Source organism: Thamnophis sirtalis, unplaced genomic scaffold, assembly GCF_051295495.1.
Source record: "Thamnophis sirtalis isolate CommonGarterSnake01/CBP01778 unplaced genomic scaffold, rThaSir2_p1.2 scaffold_9, whole genome shotgun sequence".
In the NCBI taxonomy this organism is placed as follows: Eukaryota; Metazoa; Chordata; class Lepidosauria; order Squamata; family Natricidae; genus Thamnophis; species Thamnophis sirtalis.
The window spans coordinates 65249712-65271673 of record NW_028261389.1 but is presented as its reverse complement, the minus strand read 5'-3'; the positions used below and the strand labels follow the sequence as shown (position 1 = coordinate 65271673).

Sequence of the window (21962 nt, the reverse complement as noted above, 5' to 3'; positions counted from 1 at the left end):
ACGTAGCCAGGAATTCGGAGGCAGCTGATTTTTTGCTGCCTTCACCAGTAGGCTCCTCCCAGGAAGTCCAAAAATCTTTTTTTATTCATTGCATAGTCTTATTATAGTTGTCTTCTTTCATTGTTGGACATTTTCCTATTAACCAAATACCTAAATATTTCACTTTTTTTTTTTTTTTGCTATCTGCATGCCCATTATTTCTTCCGATTCTCTTCCTTGTTTTTTAGTAAGATTTTTTGGGTATGATCTTTGTTTTGCTCTTGCTGATTTTAAGTCCTGCCACCATTGTCTATCCATTCTTGGCATTTTGGCATAAATTGTGCTTGTTCTTTGGCCCTTATTTCCTTTCCTTCCTCCATATCAATCTCTCCTTATTTCCTTTTCCTTTTTCTCTCCTCTCTCTTTCTTTTATCCTCCCACCCAACTTAAGGCAGCATCTAGATAATCACAACTGTTGATGACAAAGGTTCGTTAATTATGAAGCTCATGTGGTAATACCATAGACCATTAAAAAAACAGTATGTCATTCAGTCCAAAAAAGCCCATTAAGTTCTTAAAAACCAAAACAATAAATACTTGCTGAGAGGTTTCCAGTTTGTTCATTTTGTCAACTTGATCCCAGATCTCATGCTACTGCTTCTCATATTGCACGATTTCTTCAGGGCATTTTCTCACCAACATGAAATGGATGGCGAGTTTCAGGCCCTCTCCCATGGAAATCATTTAAGGCTTTCTCAAGCTACTCATTCACCTTTTGCTTGGAATCTTCAGGGCATTTTCTCTGGATTCCTAGAGCCATTCTTCCACAATTGTTTTTGGCTTCTTCTGGGGATTCTTGACTGAGTTTTTGCAGAGATGTTTGTAGCTATGCTTGCATATCTGTTTTGTATGCAGTAGAACCAGGCTGTCTGGAACTTGCTAAAGATGTTTGAAGCCATCCATCCATACTTCAGTTTCTTTCCGAGCAAGGAAGTTCTACCCAAATCACTCTCTCCTTCATCTTTCCCCTGTTTGTTTTTGATTTCTTAGATTATTTGAGATCCTGGATGACCTTAATAGATGCTTCAAGCCATTCCTGAGGACCTAGATGGGATGCTTCACGGTCCTTCCTCTTTGAAGCTGTTTACAGATATTTCAAGCTATTTTTGGCACTTGTTTGCAAGACCTTTTCCAAGTTTTTCAGGGATTGCTGAAGCCATTTTTCAAGAAGTGGTATAGGTTCTTCAGAAAATGCAAAGCTTTCTAAGGATCCTTGAAGCCATTGAAATATATTTTCCACGGTTCCTTCAGAACATTGCTTCTTGGGGTTCTCTATTGATTTTTCAAACCTTCTCATCTGGACTTCTGTAGATCCCAAATGCTTTTAATACAGGCTTCAAGGCATTCCTGAGTATCTAGGAGTGGCATTTTAGGTCCTTCTTCCTCAAGATTCTTTATAGCTATTTCAAGCCATTTGTTGGCATCTTGTTTAGATACTTCAGGATCTTCCTCTTCCAGGTTTTTCAAGGATTGTGGAAGACATTTTTCAGGAACTGGTCTAGGTTCTCTAGAAAGAGACAGGCTTTATAAGGATCCTCAAAGTCATTTTAACATATTCTTCAGATCCTTCAGGACATTACTTCTTCAGGTTTTCTATTGATTCTTCAAGCCATCCCTTTTTTTTCTGGCTTCCACGAGACTCTGACTTGAACTTTTGTAGATGTTGAATGCCTATAATAGATGCTTTTAGCCATCCCTCCACATCTAACTCGCACGTTTCTGGCCCTTTTTCCTGGAGATGATTTATTGATGCTTCTAGCCAATCATTCACATCCTCCCTGGCTGCTTTAGCACATTCCTCCAGGAGGTTGGTGGCAGATGCTTTAAGCCATTCTGGCAGGGTGTGTTTTGACCATTCAGAGGAAACCTCTTTTAGGAGTTTGAGAGATTTCTGCAGCCACCTCAGAATATTTGACCTGGATTCCTTAGATTTTTTAATTTTGTCTACTGAAGCTTTAAGCCATTTGGGGTTCAATTGATATTCCACCATCTGAGGCTTCATTTTCTCTTGAGCTTCTCTCTTGTCTTCCATCTGGTCTCTGTCTGTCAATAAGGTGCAGCGGCCTATCAGAATGTTAGCTGTGAATCTGGGTCAACAACAAAGTATTCTTAGTTAAAATAACGGGAACTGCTTTGATGTCAGGAAACTCTCATTCTGAAAGTATATAAATATTGTTGGACACTGGGGGATGGAGATTGAAAAGTCTCTTCTATACATATCTTCCCATTCCATGAGACTAACTCCTAGATTTGTATATGTAAAAGAATAAGAGACATAGTTTGTTAATTTCTTTCTAAAGTAAGGAGAATGTCAGGTTTTTCCAAGCTTTCTAAGATAAGGAGACCCTAATATGAAATTCTGGAAGAAGTATTTTGTGGTGGCTATCTAAAAATTTCTCACCTGCACAGTATTTCTTCATACGCTCTGAAGATCTCCTCTTTCTCATCGGTAAGTTCAATATTTTTGAATGTCAGAATCTCTGTTTTGTTTCGGAGCTCTTCACTTTCTACGGTCAGTTTTGACATCACTGCTTCCTTTCTGTAAATTATGAGGACCAGATAGATATTAGCTCTCTTAATTTGTTACTTGAATTACTAATTATTATTGCATTCCATTATAACTATTGCTCTTCTCTTACTCAGTTATACATACATACATACATACATACATACATACATACATACATACATACATACATACATGAATGGAATATTTCTTTTATCCAGTATATCTGGCATAAGGGATCTAATAAATAAATCTGAATTTGAAAGAAAAAGTCAAATCGCTATCTAAATATTTCTCACCTATAAAGTTCTTCCTTGAGATCATTATTCTCATGTAGGAGCTCTGCTTTCTCCGCAGCTTCTTTCTGAGCCTTGCAGCGGAGTCTCTTGTTCTCTTGCCTCAGTTTCTCCAGCTGCCCAAGTTCCTCTGAACTATTTTTTTTGTAAAATATCAAGAGCAAAGTGTAATTAGCTCCCTTAAGTTTTTTTTATTTGAATTATAAAACTTGTTTAAAATTAAAACTAATTGAAATAGCTGAGAAAGGAAGAGAAAGTCAGGGTGGCTATCTAAATTTTTTTACCTGCTCATGTTTTCTTTATACTCTTTATACTCTTCGCAGAGCTCCTCTTTTTCTTTGGGAAGTTGGTGGTTTTCCTTTATAAGCTCCTGAATTTGGACTTTGAGCTCCTCTTTTTCTGCCAGAAGTTTTGAGATTTCCATTGTCTTTCTGCAAATTATGAAGACCAGAGAGAAATTAGGCCCTTGGGGTTTTTTTTTGTACTTGAATTATAAACCTTTTGATACAATTACAACACATTCTACCCTTTTTTCCCAAGCTTTACTAGAATATAATTTTCCATCACTTGCTTCATAAAATGGCCAGTCCCATTGCCAATGGACAAATGATGAATGTTGTATTGAAAGTGTGAACTGAATAGGGTTATAAAAAGATGTGATGAACTATGCAAAGACTTACATATAACTCTGGTCCCTTGTTCTCTTCAGATCTCCTTCTAGTTTTTCTGTTTTTGTTTGAACAATCTAGAGAAGCCAAAATACATCACAAGTCAGGAATATATTTCCATATCAGCCCACTCACTACCCCCTACCTCCACCCCATCACCCCCACTGGGCTTCTTCACCTCTTCTTATGACATGAATTGTCTCTCGGTACTGGACTCTCAACAGATTCCTCACATGCTAGGTTGCTTACCCGATGGGAACGCATCTTTAAACTGATGTTCTGGTCCATGTGCTTTTCTGGACTCCGGGAAACCTGGCAGTTCCATGAAGAATGAAAAACAAAATGAATTTTAAACGCTTGCTTGATAATTTCCTTCATTTCATGGTCATGAGAAGAATTACATGAATTTGTTTTCCATAAATTCTCTCATGTCAGTGTAAAGAAGATATTCGTTGAAACATCCTCTTTAGGAAAAAAGTCTGGGGTGTAGACAAGCATATTTGTGCATATTAAAATCATGCATGTCAAGATGAGCACAAATGTGCAACTCCCGATTTATTGCTGTAGATGTTCAATACAGGCAATAAAGGTTATTCACACCGGGATAGAAAAAGAATGATTTAGTGTTAGTTCATTTCTTTAGGAAATGCAAAACACGGTGGTTCAAACAAAATCTGAATCATCTACATTTTATTTCACTGCCATTGGTGTTGTATGTGGCCAAAGAAACTAGCTAATGTGGCAAAGAAGGAGCCAACCAAGAATGAGCATGAACTCTGACAATTGCCATTCTTGAATAGAAGTTTCAAATAAACTAGTTTGTATTGAATAGATGTGTGTGTGTATGGATTTCATCCATATAGTAGAAATATAAAGCGAACATATATACTCTATAAAATATGCTGCACATGCATTATTCACAATTACCAATTGTGAAGAAATCATTTGTTTTTATTTTTCTCATAAATATATTCTAAGGTGAGCTACAAGTATACATTATATACCTCAGCACGTCTCCGTTCTTCGGTGGTAGATGACAGAAGAGGAAGTCTTGATCGTTCCTCCTGCAATGACCAAAGACCCAAAGTTTTTAATGATTCTCAGGGAATGGCTGGATGAATCCCTGCAGTTTTCTTAGCAAGGTTTTTCAGAAGTGATTCGGTGTTGCTTCCTTCCTAGGGCTAAGAGAAGCTGACTGGCTCAGGGTGACCCACTTGGCTTTGCTTCTAAAGTGGGGCAAGAAATGTCGGTCTCTGAGTTTGCAGGTTGATGCCTTAACTGTGGCGTAACAGAAACCACAATTAATATTCTTTCTGTCTGTCTCTAACTACCTAATCTGCCTGTCTGTCTTTCTTAAATTTTTATACATTCCATCCAGTGGTGGGATTCAAACAATTGAACAACCGGTTCTCTGTCCTAATGACCAGCTGGGTAGGCAGGGCTTGATGGTCATGTGTCTAGGTGGGCATGGCCAACTCAATGTCACTCATGTCGCTGGGGGCTTCGCCTTAGCTGTTACAATGTAATAAGGGTTAACCGGAGAGGCAGTTTCTGTAAGCAGGGCAATAAAGATTAGGCTAGAAACAACACCAGAATGTTTCCTTCCTGCCTTCCTTACAGGATTAGCCCTGTAAAGCGGAAAAAAACAAAATAAGATTTCTTCCAACAACCGGTTCTCCGAATTGCTTAGAAAGTTAACAACCGGTTCTCCTGAATAGGTGCGGACAGGCTGAATCCCACCACTGATTCCATCACATGTTTATTGTGACAGCCTATGAACAAATATTTTCTCTTACCTCTTTTTGGAGACACTTCATGTTTTCTCTTAATTTTTTCAACAGATCTTTTTCCATCGTAAAATCAGTGATGGAAACTAGAAGATAAAGAAATAGGTGACAAGGCAGAATAGCTTTGACATTTTTATTTCAAAAATTGGAATGTAAACTTGAGAGACAATGTCTAGAATAGGACATGATTGGTTAATTACATTTGCCCTCAAATTCCTCTACTCTGATCCTTTAGGAAAAGCGTTGCCCTTCCCTCCCCAGCAGTTTTCCCTTTCCTTTTTTTCTTTCAACTAAATATTTGGCATTTCTATTCCAATTGATAAGGTCCCATAACCTTAAGCTACTTTTCAATCTCCTATGACTTACAGGGGAAGTTTATGACCTTTTTCATGAAAGCAGATGGATAGACAATTCAACATGTAAGAGACATTCCTGTTCCCCATGCGATTTCCACCCCTTCAATTGTTCCTAGATAGAAGCTACAACCTACCTATCTAAACCCCACAGAATTCAATTTTCCTATTTATATGTGGCCATCTGACCTAAAGGCAACACTAGGCAGCTAAATGAAATAAAACATTAACAGATTATAACAGGTAAGATCAAAACTAACATTGCTTTAAAAATGTAAATCCTACAATGTAGGGGATGCAGCAGTGATGGGATTCAAATAATTTAACAACCGGTTCTCTGCCTTAATGACCAGCTGGGTAGGCGGGGCTAGGTGGTCATGTGACTTTTTGGGTGTGGCCAACTCAATATCACTCAGGTCGATGGGCGCTTCACCTTAGCTGTTACAATGTAATTAGGGTTAACCAGTGAGGCAGTTTCTGTAAGGAGGGCAATAAAGATTAGGCTAGAAACAGCACCAGAATGTTTCCTTCCTGCCTTCCTTACAGGATTAACCCTGTAAAGTAGAAAACAAAAGGAGATTTCTTCCAACAACCGGTTCTCCGAACTGCTCATAAAGTTAACAACCGGTTCTCCCGGATAGGTGTGAACTGGCTGAATCCCACCACTGGGATGCAGCCATGGATCTGTGAACTATCTCAAATGATCTATATAACTGGCCATCAATATTCCCCATGAAGACCCTTTCAATTCAAAGAACATTTTTCTCTTTCATGCCACAACAGACACAAACAATTCAAAACAATTTCTAGAGGTACATGTTTTGATTTAGTGTGTGGGAAAAGTTCTCACTTTGTTCCCAAATGCCAATCTGCAAAGGTATGCGAACAAGTTACTTCCTCACAGTACATTTTGTGAGGTCGCATGACATCACAATTGCATCAACAAAATTTGCAATAGTGATGAGAGCTTCATATGCAAAACAAGCTCAACTATTGAGGTTTGCAGCTTTTTTTCTTCAAAGTTTGATCAGAACGGAGGTCGACAAATAGCAGAAGTCTTCTTGATATTCTATATTGATTCTATGATTTATCTGCCTTTAAAATGGGGATTGGCAACAGGATTTTACAGACATCCATCAAGGTGTCTGACCCCCCCCCCCATTTCACTAAATACTGAAAGCAAACATGTCATCAAGGCTTGGTGCAAGGTGGGCAATGGCATCTCAGCTCTAGAAGTGTGACCTGTGACCCACTGGACCATAATTCCAGAAGTGTGTCCTTACCAGGATCCGCTGGTCCTCCACACGTTAGCACCTCAGCACCTTAGCACTTCTGCACCTGCGCACTTCAGCTCCTCAGCACTTCCGTACCTCAGAACCTCAGCACTTCAGCACTTCCACACTTCAGAACGTCAGCACCTCAGAAGTCAGCACTTCAGCACCTCCACACTTCAGCACCTCAGCACTTCAGATCTGTAGCACTTCAGCACCTCAGCACTTCTGAACCTCCGCACCTCAGCTCCTCAGCACTTCAGTGCCTGAGCACTTCAGCACCTCAGAACCTCAGCACTTCAGCACTTCAGCACCTCAGAACCTCCGCATTTCAGAACCTCTGCACTTCAGCACCTTAACTCCTCAACACCTCTGCACTTCAGCACTTCAGCACTTCAGCACCTCCGCACTTCAGCTCCTCAGCACTTCAGCATCTCAGCACTTCAGTACCTCCACACCTCAGTTCCTCAGCACTTCAGTGCCTGAGCACTTCAGCACCTCAGAACCTCAGCACTTCAGCACTTCAGCACTTCAGCACCTCAGAACCTCCGCATTTCAGAACCTCCGCACTTCAGCACCTTAACTCCTCAACACCTCCGCACTTCAGCACTTCCACACTTCAGCACCTCCGCACTTCAGCTCCTCAGCACTTCAGCACTTCAGTACCTCCGCACCTCAGCTCCTCAGCACTTCAGCGCCTGAGCACTTCAGCACCTCAGAACCTCAGCACTTCAGCACTTCCGTACTTCAGCACTTCAGCACCTCAGAACCTCCGCACTTCAGAACCTCTGCACTTCAGCACCTTAGCTTCTCAACACTTCCCCAATTCAGCACCTCAGCTCCTCCGCTACTCAGCACCTCAACTCCTCAATGGCTCAGCACAAGGATTGGGATCCTGGATATATATATGTGTAGCAGTCAAAGTCATCACAATCAGTGTTTCATGACACAGCCTTAATATTTTATCTAGGTGTGGATACGTGCTAGGGGTGAGCCTTATATGGCTCACAATAAATGGGCACCTTTGAATATGAAGGGGGAAAAAGGGTGCCCTCATGCCACCAAAATAAGGATATCATTGTTCTAATACCAAAGGCAAATGGCAAACCTTTACTCTAAAATCCCCATGGTTCCTCATATATGTGGTGGTCTCATCTGCTTTTTTTTTTGCATTTTTATAAACTTGAAACAGCAGAAACAAGAAAAAATTCCTACATGAAGGTTTTCCAGGGAAAATTGTATCCACTGTGGTATCCCCTTTAGCCGAAGAATTCAATTTAATTCAATATTTTATCATCCCAGTTGTTGAAAAATAATGAAAGAACATCACCAACTTGCCACATAGGAAACACTGTAGAAAATACATTTTCCCCCATGTTTAAATTTGCAAGATGAGATCTAATGGAAGAGAATCTTTGTAGCTCAGGGTTGAAATGTAGAGTCCTTGGTGCTCTCTGAGCTTGGTTTATTGCTTGCAGACATTTCATTACCCAACATCATCATCACAGGGACATGCAGTCAGGGGAGGCATGGCCTCACCAGCATCATGGGGAAAAGAAAAGAATAATTAAAAGGAAAAAGGCTGAGGTAGTTGCTGCCAGAGTCACAGTGGATGTTTGGAAATGTTGGAAATGTTTATTCCACTTGTATTCCACCCTATTCCCGAGGGACTCAGGGAGGCTAACAAACAAGGTGGGGGGGGAGAATACAAACAACAAAACAAAGACAAAAACAATTTAAAAACAAAGCAACAGGGGCAACAATTAAAGTGGGGCTGGGAACTCATCAGCCCCAGGCCTGCTGGAACAGCCAGGTCTTAATGGCTTTGCGGAAAGCCTGAAGGGTGGTGAGGGTCCGGATTTCTGGATGACTCTGCTTAGTGCTTAACTGCAGTGGGAGGCGAGAGAACTACGGGCCTCCTTTACTCTAGCTTTATGATCACTTGAGCAGAGTTAAGCAAGGGTTAAAAGATGAAAAATTTCTTATGCAAAGGAGGCACGTGTTCTCTCGCCTCCTGTAGAGGGCATTTTTAGAGGCTTTTTTTTTCTTTTCATGAGGGCAGGCAAAAGCAGAGTTGAAATCCTCTCTGAAACAGCTGGAAAAGGTGTGTGTGTGGGGAGGGGGGAGGAATTCAAAAAGTTTGATTGCATACAAAACCACGTTGCCTTTTCAAACACACACACACAAACACAAACACACACACACATACACAGAGAGACAGAGCTGGATAAAAGTATATAAGCCCAGCTTCACTGATTACAAGTTTGAAAAGGCAACGTGATTCACCTGCAATCAAAGGCTCCGATTGGAGGGCAGCAGGGAATGGGGGTGGGGTATGGCATAGGAGCTGCTTTCAAGCCTTTGGAAAATATATCCAATCCAACTTCTGTGTTTGTGTTTGCTTGTTTGAGAGTGAGTGAGTGAGTGAGTGAGTGAGTGAGTGAGTGAGAGAGGGATCCAAGTTCTCTGTGTGCGTGTGTCTGTTTGAGAGAGGGGGGAGGGAGGGAGAGAGGGAGGGAGGGAGGAGGGGGAGGGAGAAGAAAAAGAATGGGAAAAGTTATTTTGCAAGGGGGGAAAATGCTGTCACTTTAAATCGGAACTAAGCATGCCTGGCTGTGGAATTCTGGGAGTTGAAGTCCACAAGTCTAAAATGTGCCTCACCAGGCTTAAAGCTGACCGCACATCACCGTTACATTGTATGTTGTAGATATTTCCTGTTTTCTTCTTCTTCTGGGGTTGTTGGATTATTATTTTTTTGTCTGCTTAGGGTGTTTTGAAAGGCTTTAGTTGGCTTGCGTGCTAAGCTGATTCCATATAATAGTCGTCTGTTGGTGGTTTCTGAGCTATTCTTAAAGTATGGCAGTGTAATTCTTCTTAGGGTTTGTGTTGGTTGTGCTGTATTGGGTTGAACGGTCAGGGACTTTTTGATAAAATTGCGTGGATAGAGATTTTGTCACAGAACCATGGTGGCACAATGGCTAGAATGCAGTGCTGCAGGCTAACTCACTGCTCGCTCCAGGCCTTCGATTCTGAGTGGTTTATGGTTGACTCAGCCTTTCATCCTTCCAGGTTCAGTCAAATGGGGACCCAGATTATTGGGGGCAATATGCTGGCTCTACAAACCACTTAGAGAGGGCTGTAAAGCACTATAAAGTGGTATATAAGTGCTATTGCTATTGCTGTTGTTGGAATACGGTGTTTCAATGGTTGCCAAGTGACTACCTATAAGCCTGTATTTCCATCTGAAAAGAACAGAATAATAATATTATATAAAATAATAAAACAAAGCCTTGTACTCCATGATAATTCAGTGCTCCTTAGGCATGGATGAAAAATATTGTATCACTGTATTTGCTGGCAAGATTTGCAAACCTTGACCATGCTGTCCATCACAATACAGTGACCTTAAAAATCAAGTCTTATACAGAAATTTCTCAAGATATAAGAAACAAGAACTCTCTTAATTTCTTTTCCATTAGATAGCAAATACTCTGAGTAATGAATAGTGTAACTAAGTGTTTAATGCCTGTCTGAACTCTTTTATGAAGTTCAAGCTACTTACTGTTTTGATTTTCCAATGTGAGCATTGTAAAATCTCTTACATTTATGAGAATAAAAGCCCATACAGTGATTTAGCCCTTCGGTTGCACTTTTATAAAAGTGAAGTGATATACTATTACTTATACCTTTACAATTTTTATAAAACCACTTCTAGCTAAGGAGAGTGGTAGAAAGCCCAAAATGATTAGGATTGGTGTACCTTGGAAACAAAAGAAGTAGGAGAAGGAGAAGGAATTATAAAGAATTATATAGAATCATATGGCTGAAAGGAAACTTTGAGGTCTTTTAGTCCAACCACTGGCCCAAGACAGAAGACCTTATGCCATCCTAAGCGTAGTACACAAAATTATCTGTTACAATGTCCTACCTGTCAATGACTACTACAGCTTCAATCACAATAATACACGGGCACACAATACCATATTTTTCGGAGTACAAGACACACCGAAGTATAAGACACACCCATGTTTTGAAAAGGCAATTTTTTTAAAAAAAGGTAGGTAGGTAGATAGAGAGGGAGAGAGAGAGAAATACAGTAGGTAGGTAGGGAGAGAGAGAGTAGTTAGTTAGTTAGTTAGTTAGTTAGGTAGGTAGGTAGGTAGGTAGGTAGGTAGGTAGGTAGGTAGGAAAAGAGATAGAGAGAGAAAAAAAATAGAGAGAGAGAAATACAGTAGGTAGGTAGGTAGGGAGATAGAGAGTGCGTGTAGATAGGTAGGTAGGTAGAGGGATAGAGATAGAGAGATAGAGAGAGAGAAATACAGTAGGTAGGGAGGGAGGGAGAGAGTAGTTAGGTAGGTAGGTAGGAAAAGAGATAGATAGAGAGAGAGAAAATAGAGAGAGAAATACAGTAGGTAGGTAGGTAGGTAGGGAGATAGAGAGTGTGTGTAGATAGGTAGGTAGGTAGAGGGATAGAGATAGAGAGATAGAGAGAGAGAAATACAGTAGGTAGGTAGGGAGAGAGAGGGTAGGTAGGTAGGTATATGTTTCAAGGTGTACTTATCCATGTGCTGAAGAAGGAAATAGCTGACTACCTGTAGCACCTGCTGGCACAGCACTTGAAGAGTACTGCACTCCTCTGCTGGCAACAGAATACTTTATGCCACCAGGCTTGAAATTTTGGACTTGGACAACCTAGAACTATGTCGCCTATGGTCTGACCTAAGTGTAGCACACAAAATTATCTGCTAACATGTCCTACCTGTCAATGACTATTTCGGCTTCAACCGCAATAATACACGAGCACACAATCGATACAAACTCAAGGTCAACTGCTCCAAACCCGATTGCAGAAAATACGACTTCAGCAACAGAGTGGTCAACGCCTGGAAATCACTACTGACTCTGTTGTTAAATCCTCAAACCCCCATAACTTTAACCTTAAACTGTCTACTCATGACTTCACCCCATTCCTAAGAGGTCAGTAGAGGCATGCATAAGCGCCCCAGGATGCCTAACATCCCTGTCCTACTGTCCACACTTATTTGTATCCATTTCCTGTGTGCTTATTAATGTTTTATTCCTGTTATCTTGTACAAGTGACTGTCAAACAAACAAACAAACAAACAAACAAACAAACAAACAAACAAATAAATAAATAAATAAATAAATAAATAAATAAATAAATAAATAAATAAATACTGGACAAGTGGTTGTCCAATATTTTCTTGAAAATTCCACTAATGGAGCACCCACAACTTGGGAGGCAAGTTTCTCTGTTGATTAATTGTTCTCACTGTTAGAACATTTCTCCTCAGTTTCAGGTTGAATCTTTGTTTAATGAGTTTCCATTCATTGCTTCTTGTCCTGCTTTCAGATGCTTTGGAGAATAATTTCCTGCAAAGACCCTATCTTGTCTGTGATAGGCCCTCGAGTACTGGAAGACTGCTATCACTGCCTAATCCTTTTCTGTATTAGGCTAAACATACCTATTTTTCTTAACTGTTTCATCATACGGTTTAGCCTTCAGACCTCTTGTCATCTTTGTTGCTGTTTTCTGCACTCTTTCCAAGGTCTCTATTCTGACAACCAGAGCTGGGTGTGATATTCCAAGTGTGGCCTCACTAGTGCAGTATAAGGTGCATATATAACTTCTCGTGATCTTGATGCTATACCATTGTTGATGCAGCCTAGAATGCATTGGACATACAGTAATTGCACATAATCCTTGCACATAATTAAGTGATGGTCCATTAAGACATCTAGATCCCTCTCACAATTACTATTGTTGAGACACATATCTCTTATTCTATATATGTACATTTGGCTTTTCCTGCCTAAACGTAGGACCTTTTCTCAATTTTCTGTAGTTCAGCTGTTTTTAAATGAAGATCTCCTCCTCCTACTCCTCCTCTTCCTCCTCTTCCTCCTCTTCCTCCTCTTCCTCCTCTTCCTCCTCCTCCTCCTCCTCCTCCCCCTCCTCCTCCTCCTCCTCTTCTCTGCCCAGTCAAACATCTGAATATAAGACATATAGTTTTTCATATCTGTTTTACTGTGTAGGCAGATCTTTATGTTTATAGGTTCATATGACCTGCAATGCAGAAATTAATCAAGGCAAGCCATATCTGTAAGACTTTGCTGAGTAGCTGTTCCAGAATAAGGGATTAATATATGGAAAGCTGAGATTTACAGATACAGCTTGGAGAAAATTGACACACATGGCCATGTAGGTACAATTATAAAAAATAAATATAGTTGTAGATATACAGCTTCAGAAAGTGGAAGAAAACTTTATGACCGGGGGATCTCGGAAAGCTATAACTATAATCAGATCTTATTTTCACTTTCTTTGGCGCTCATCAGGAAATATAAGATGCACATGCTAGATTGGTAAGTTGAAAAAACTTTCTGCAAGAAGGCAATGGCAATCACTTCTATATTTTTTTACCAAGAAAACTACATGGACATATCCAAATTCAGAATAGAAAGAACTTTGCAGTTATTTTTACTCGCATGTATAAATAAATACCATTAATACCATAAACAGAATGTCTGAAAAACAATAACAAACATGTGCATATTATTGTTGTTGTTGTTGTTAAAAATGTTACATTAAAAAAGCCAGTCCAATTTTTGTGTGAAAATACTCCACAATGTTAGTTTCATTATTCATCGAATATTCGTGTAGAACAGGGGGTGTCAAACTCGATTTCACTGAGGACTGAATCAGGGTTGTGTTTGACCTCAGGAGGAGCCATGGTGGCATGACCAGCTTGGTGTCACTTGGGGATGGCCTTGGCTACCTGAGTGCTCTTCCAGCGAAAACAGGCTCGCAAGCTCAGTTTTTGGCTGCCACAATCTCCTGCAGTCTCAGCCAATGAAAACAGAACTCGGGAGGGCCGCAGCTCTGTTTTCACTGGCAGAGGGTTGCAGGAGGCTGTGGCAACCATAAATGGAGCTCAGGAGCCCATTTTTGCTGACAGAAGTACCATGGACCCATCCTTTGCTGTTTCCAGGGCAGCCCGGCGGGCCAGATCTAACTACCATGTGTCCCATATCCAGCCCCTCGGCCTTGAATTTGACACCCCTCTTGTAGAGCAACTATCAAATATGGATATTTGATAACTCCCCAAAGAAGAGATTTTTCTTAAAAAGGAGTAGGTGAATAAATCCTAGAGTCACTGAAGCAGGCAAACTATTTTCTATCTTTGTATTTTAATTTTTCGAGTTCTCTCTTCTGCCTTTCCACATCTTTCTCTCACATTCATACTCACATTTTACTCTTGCATATCACATAGTAGAATCATTATTTCAATCAAAGTGGCTAAAAATGATAACCACTTGATTATTATGAAATCACACTTGCTGTGGAAAGGAAGCCAGTAGTGTTTATTAAATAAATTTAAAACAATATATGTTGGTTTCTGTATTCACTCATGCTTCATTAACATCAATTAGTGTTTAATAGTATGATTCTGGTCTATATTAGTTTTAGCATCCTGAAGACATTACGATATGTTGCAGTTGAATATTCCAACTGAAGAAATGGCCTTTGACCTTCAGACTATCCATTAGTAATCTGTCTAATTGCTTATTAAAAATGAAAATACATGCTGTCAGGATTCCTACGAATGCCCTAATTAAATCATGAGCCTCGAGCCAAGCTCCAAAAGAAGTCCAGTTATTTATTAGGAGCAACATGTCAGGCACATACCCAAATGGAGCCAACTCTGACCTCATGTAATTTATGGCTCAATTATAACCCTATTTTTCCCCTCCCTCACATTTATGAATGTGTCATAAATTACATTCTCCAATGAAGCACTTTTGTGTAGAGACCACTCCCCCCTGGCTGCTGCGGGTAATCTGGGATACAGCCTTGAGAAAGATATGCCTGGAAGGTGCTTCTGTTTGTGGCTGCCATGCTGTTCTATCAGTTTCCTATCCCCCTTTGCCTATGGCAACTCGAGAGCAGGTCAGGGATGCTTTGCAAGTTGACACATATGCTTCAAATTTTTCAAAATTCTTTTTGTCCAGAACTTTTCTGGAAAACTGTAACTATTTGTGCAGTCTTTCTGTTTATAAACATCAAGGAGATGTCCTTTCCCATCCTCCTCTGTCCTTCATTCATTTAAATAGCATTTTGTAATGTTTTCCAAATTGCTTCCATTATTAAAGTTTTACTTTTGGAATAGCAATAAATTAAGTATTCTGCTGTGAGTTGCTTGCCATCTCTCATAATGATGAAGTCCTTTTTTAAATCCATTTTCTTAGCCAATAAGTATTAATCAGAACCCCTGATTAACGTCTATATGTTCAGCTTTATTTTAAGACAGCGAGAGAAATATCACTTCTTCTAAAATAAGACTTCATTTCTAGAGGCATCAGGTTGTAATTGGAGTTTAATGCAAACTCAAAACATTTAATATTACCAAACTTCAGCATTGTTCTTGGAAGATATACACAAGGGCATAAGTGAAATAGAGACAATCAATCAAAGTTTACAAGAAGCATACAAGGGTTTTAGCAAACTGTTTGGAAGCAATATATCCAATTATGGTTGGTGCGCATAGTACATATATTATGCAGATTTGAAACTTTGCAGCAGCCCAGGATTTCTGTTAGGAGACAGACTATGCAAGCATGATAACCTTATCTTAATTGTGGTTGTCAGCTATCAATATCTGATTTATTGTTTGTGTATAGCAAAACTTCCATTAAGGAAAGAAATAATAGCTTTGCCTTCTCTTTGGTAAGGGATGATATAGCATTACAGGCTGTCTAATTCACAGCTTCTCATCTCATAATTTGAAATCATAGCATAAAAGAAGAAATTCACCAGGCTTATGATTTATCAGTTCATTACAATATTTTAATTCATTATATGGGGGGGGGGGGTTGTAACAGGAATAACAAAATAGTGCATGTTTTGCATGAACAAAAAGCAATATTTATTCCTTGAAGAATGTTTGGAAGGAACAGGTTTTCTGAAGATTGTCAATCTACAGACAGACTAATGGTAGAGCTCCGTAAAAGTTCGTATGTAGTACTTTCTTCTTTTTGAGCTGTGATTATAAATTTTTTGTCAGGTTGCTGTTAGGAAATTTTTCTTAAGGTTTGTTTTTAGACAGAAAAGCTTGAAGCTTGCTTGGTGATTGGTTCTAGACCAACAGTTACTTTCATCTTTTATAAACACTAGTGTTTTTCTAACTGAAAATGTTATATTTATCTGCTCCTTAGTTATAACAGGAAGCTTCCTGTGTTCCTGAACTTTTTTCAACCAAACCAGATTCAGGTGATAATGAAAAAAAAGTCAGCTGAACACTAATGATGACCTTGCTTCCAAATGCTTTTCTCCTCCAAGCAAGTTACTGTATTTTTCAAAGTATAAGACTCACCTTTTTCCCTCAAAAAAGAGATGAAAATCTGGGTGCGTCTTATAAACTGAATGCTACATTTTTTGCCTCCTGAAACTGCGCCCACTTCACCAAAATGGCCATGCATAGCTTTTAGGAGGCTTTCAGAGAGCTCCTGTGGGCTGGGGAGGTAAGAAATGAGTGAAAAATGGGCTGGTTTTGCTCAATTTTGCCCCCGCAGCCCCCGGGAATACTCTATAAGTCTCCCAAAGGCTATGCATGCAATTTTTTTTGACAAAAATGGGCCCGTTATTTGCAAAAAAACCTGACTGGTTTTTTTGCTTGTTTTGGGGTGCCACATCCCCAGGAGGAGTCTGCAAGCCCCCTAAAGGCTATTCATGTCTCTTTTATTGGAAAAAAATGGCCACATTTTTGTGAAAAAACGGGCCATTTTGGGGAGGTTTGCAGAGTGCAAAAACTTTTTATTTTAAATTTGCCTCTTCAAAACCTTGGTGCATCTTATACTCCATTGTGTCTTATACTCTGAAAAATACGGTAAGTATGCAGAAGGAAAATCCTTTAGATCTGCAACTTCAGAACAGAGAGAGAGAATTAAGTTTTGGGCAGTAGAGTTTCACAGGAAAAAGAGACAGTGGGGAGTAGAGGCGACAAAGATTCATGCTATACAAAGATGTGATGCCTGACAAAATCACTCCTAAATTATTACTACTTGAAAGGGATGTGTCTGAATACCTACTGATTGTATCCAATCTTAGTTCCTATGTGATTGAGTAACCATCTCAACAGATTATTGAATGCTACAGATATGATATATTTGACTTCACGGAAAAGCAATTGATAAAGTACCCAATGACATTCTGATTAAATAGCTAGTTAGGTATGGCTGAATGGCATGACAAATGAACAGCTGGCTTGAAAAAATATGCTCAAAGAAAGGTTATCCATGGCTCCTTCTAAAACTAAAGGAAATATAGAAGCGTGCCAAAAGTATTGGTTCTTGGCTCAACATTTTCACTGATAACTTTAAGGAGGAGAGATAATTTGTATTGGATTTGCAGATGATGCAGAATTAAGTGAAATAATTAATTCCCTAGAAGACAGAAAGTTCAAACAGTATTGATACATTGAGGAAATCGTATGAGAATAATTTAACAGAGATAAATTTGTACTTGTGTGCATAAGAATCTGATGCACAGGCATTTGATGGGAGAATATTTTTCATGCTCATGGGAATTGTGGAAAAATGCAATGGTGGATTACAACTGTGTGATGTGACTATTAAAGAAGGCAAATGAAATTTCAAGTGGAATTTTAAAAATACTGTTCCAAATTTTAGAAACTACTTACTGTAATTTATTTAAAGATAGAAATGCAGATACAGGGAGTATTTGGGATTTTTCATATGAATATTCTTCTTTCAGTAGAATATTGTTATATGTCCCATTATTGAATTTAACTGACTTTTGCTGACTTTTGTTCTAGATTGCTGGCTTTTGTTCTAGATTGTTACGTGAGAATTCTGAATTTCAGTATCATGACAATATTATGTTGCATGGTTGATTGAATGATCAGTCATCCAGAAAGGTTTAAAAATAAATTGTGATTAAGTACATGCAGAATGCTTCCATCTACTTTTCATCATATAGTTAGATTCAGTGGTGGAAATCATTTTTTTTACTACTGATTCTGTGGGCGTGGCTTGGTGGGTGTGGCTTGGTGGGCATGGCAGGGGAAGGATAGTGTAAAATCCCCATTCCCTCCCCACTCCAGGGGAAGGTTACTGCAAAATCCCCATTCCCTCCCAATCATCTTGGACTCGGGAGGCAGATAATAGATGGGGACGAGGCCAGTCAGTGGTGGTATTTACCAGTTCTCCAAACTACTCAAAACATCTGCTACCTGTTCTCCAGAACTGGTCAAAACCTGCTGAATACCACCTCTGGTTAGATTGCATGTTTCCTTACCAATAAAGTTTTGTTCCTTGACAGGTAGGAATGTGGAAGCTACAAGAATTGAATATGGATAATATAAATCAGTACTGCATAAATATAGAGTGTGTTGAATCTTAATATCTTAAAATCAATACCTCTATTCACTGGAAAGAATTTTATAAAGTTTTGCTTCTCTCTCTGGTAAAACTTGGCATTGCAAATGTAAGGTTGCATTGGTATACAGTAGAAATGCATATATTATCCCTGATGTGAGCAGATTTATTACATTAAATGCAACAAAAGAACATTGCCCTTATAACAATGGCTATTGAATATGCTTCATGGTACTTATTCATGTAAAAAGAGAGTATGTTGGCTAATAACAGCTCTGAGTGGCTTACAAAGATACAATAAAAAAAATTAACAAGCAAGAATAGAACAATAAAAATTGGAACCATAAAAATATCTTAACATTTTAACAAGGCTGGGGAAATAAATAAATTTCACCTTTAGAGCCCTTCGTGGCACTGGTCTAGGTTATTTGAGGAATTGTATCTTCCAAAGGGGATTGTTCCACTGGCAGAGGAGGTATGGTGTGGACCCTATTGGCTTGGGAATTCTGGCTGGCAGTATCCAGGAGAAGAGCTTTCTCTGCCATCGTTCCCGCCCTTTGCAATATCTTGAGGAAAGACTGACTGCCATGCTTCTGACCTTCTCCAAGACCTTGAATTGCCCTGGGTTCCAATGGGAGAGCATCATCCTGGAAGCCCTCCCTTGCTCATTCTTCCTCCCTCTCTCCCCATCCTTTAGTATTAGCTGATCATTCTTATTTTTATAGTGTTTTATTCTCATTCATATTTATGGTTTTGTATTCTTTTATTCATTTTGGTATTGTAAGCCACACATAATCATTTCATGGTGAGATGGACAGCAAACTAACAAACAAACAAACAAACAAATGACATAAACAAGTATTTTTTAGTGTTGAAGTCCTGTGAAATTCTGGGTTCTATCCATTTTAACCCTCCATTTAATATGTGTTAATCATTGAACAAGTAAACAGTAGGCTTTTCCTCTCTCCATACATGATTTATTTATTTATGTATGGCTATTTATAATACCCATCAAAATAAATTATTTAAAGAATTGTAATGATCACTTGACTGGACTGAAATTTCTCAGAATGTTTGCTTCCTCTCTACCCAATTGTTAGCAGATACATCATCTCAAAGAATGTTGAACTAAACATAGCCTTCTAATTTCACAAGCCACAAATACTAAGGGTTCATGAAATTCACTCCCTCATCATTATTTTTATTTTATTTCTGTTCTTTGTAGTGTAAAAACTACAACAGATTTCTCCTTTCTTTCCTTCTTATAGTCACAAACTATCTTTTGGATTTATGTTTATATTTGATCTGGTTAATCCTACTGATTATGATAAATTAATTTTTAGCTTTGTCTTGGGCTTATTTGTTCATTCCTAACAGATAACAGGGATGCGGTGGCTCAGTGGCTAAGACACTGAGTTTGTTGATCAGAAAGATCGGCAGTTCAGTGGTTCAAATCCCTAGCGCCGCATAACGGAGTGAGCTCCCATTACTTGTCCCTTCCTCCCTCCCCCACTCTCTGTCCATGAATTTGTGTATAGTGCATACGAGAGAATATGCACATCCAGGAATCTTTTCTTCATTTACTTTTTCCAAATTCTTTCTCACTTTGTCATCCACAATAACCACAACCTTCATTCTGAGGCATGGCTTAAATCTCCTGATTATCACAAGAAGCTTTTTGAGACATTAAGAGTTGTTAACCTAATCTTGCAAAGATTCTTCCCCGGTAATATTGTACTGCAAACTAGGGCATACACAATCTTTGCTAGACCACTTCTCAAATAAAGCTCGTCTATATTTGAGAAGTGGAAGCGGAAACCACACTGTATATTGAACATTAGCACAACTGAGTGACTCCAGAGGTATTTCACGAGAAGAGTACTGCACTCTTCTACTGGCAACAGAATACCTTATGCCACCAATAGCAATAGCAATAGCAGTTAGACTTATATACCGCTTCATAGGGCTTTCAGCCCTCTCTAAGCGGTTTACAGAGTCACCATATCGCCCCCACAGTCTGGGTCCTCATTTCACCCACCTCGGAAGGATGGAAGGCTGAGTCAACCTTGAGCCGGTGAGATTGGAACCGCTGAACTGCAGATAACAGTCAGCTGAAGTACTGCACTCTAACCACTGCGCCACCTCGGCTCTTCAGGCTTGACATTTTGAACTTGGAGAACCTAGAATATGCCGCCTATGGTCTGACCTAAGTGTAGCACACAAAATTATCTGCTACGATGTCCTACTTGTCAATGACTACTTCGGCTTCGACCGCAATAATACACAAGCACACAATAGATACAAACTCAAGGTAAACCGCTCCAAAGTCGATTGCAGAAAATATGACTTCAGCAACAGAGTGGTCAATGCCTGGAATGCACTACTGGCTCTGTTATTAAATCCTCAAACCCTCATAACTTTAACCTTAAACTGTCTACTGTTGACCTTATCCCATTCCTAAGAGGTCAGTAGGAGCATGCATAAGCATACCAACATGCCTAACATCCCTATCCTACTGTCCCCATTTATTTGTACCCATACCCTGTGTTCTTAGGCATGTTTATTCTTATTTTTGTTATTTTGTACATGAGTAAATAAATAAATAAATAAATAAATAAATAAATAAATAAATAAATAAATAAATAAATAATCATTCAGGATCAGTAGTAGTGGAAGAATCTATTCAAGAGCATTTTACATTAGATTTTAAAGTAACACGACTGCACTTATATACTGTTGCTCTTTAATTTCACAATAAAAATAGGACAAGCTGAATATATTAATAGATAGTAGAAATACACCGAAGGGAGGAGTAGAGGGATAGAAGAAAGAGGGGTAGAGAGGGTGGGAGAGAGGACGGGAGGGAGGGTGAGAAGGAAGGGAGGGAGTGTACTGGGAGAGAGGAGTGGTAGAGGGGGAGGGGAAGTAGGGTAGAGGGGAATGTTGGAGGGAAGATGGAAAGTTGGAGGGGGGCGAAAGAAAGGGTGTATGGAGGGTCGAAGAGGTACATTGGGTTTCTATTTTGGGGGGTATTGTTGACAAGAGGAATGGCTGTGTTTATTGTTTAATGTTATATGGCCCCGGTTATGCACAGTATATATGTGACTGTACGAAATGAAAATGGAAAATAAAAACACATTTACAGAAAAAAAAAGAGCATTTTACACAGCCCTACCATAGAATCATATAACCCAGTGCTCCACTTTGTGTTACTTAAAGCCTCACAAAATAAAACTCCTGTAAAGGAACAACAGATGACCTTTTGAATATCATAGAAATGGCTTGCACTTTATGTAATACAAATAAAGGGCATCCGGGAAATTTATGGGAGATTAGCAAAATGCATTCCAGTTGGAGTGGGCTTCAAAAATGCTTCAGAAACTCTGCAGTGCTCAATACAAGAAGCAGATTTATTCTCTGGTACCTTGCCTTGTAGAGAACATTAAGCATCCAATTTATATCTCAAGGTTAAGACTGTAGGGTTCTAGTTATCACCTGTGAAGAACCCAGTCCATATTTAACTCCCAAAAGAGGAATAGAAAATATGAAATGGAGGCTTTCCTACCACCAAATCTTAGTGGTGAAATTTCTTTTAAAAGTAAGATAAATTGTCCCAACTTTAAC

The 21962-nt window shown here is 39.3% G+C and overlaps 1 pseudogene; it reads right to left on the bottom strand.

The window, feature by feature from the left end:
* Positions 1–1123: 1123 nt before the first annotated feature.
* Positions 1124–2071, bottom strand: LOC148044169 (uncharacterized; annotated as a pseudogene).
* Positions 2072–21962: the final 19891 nt, after the last annotated feature.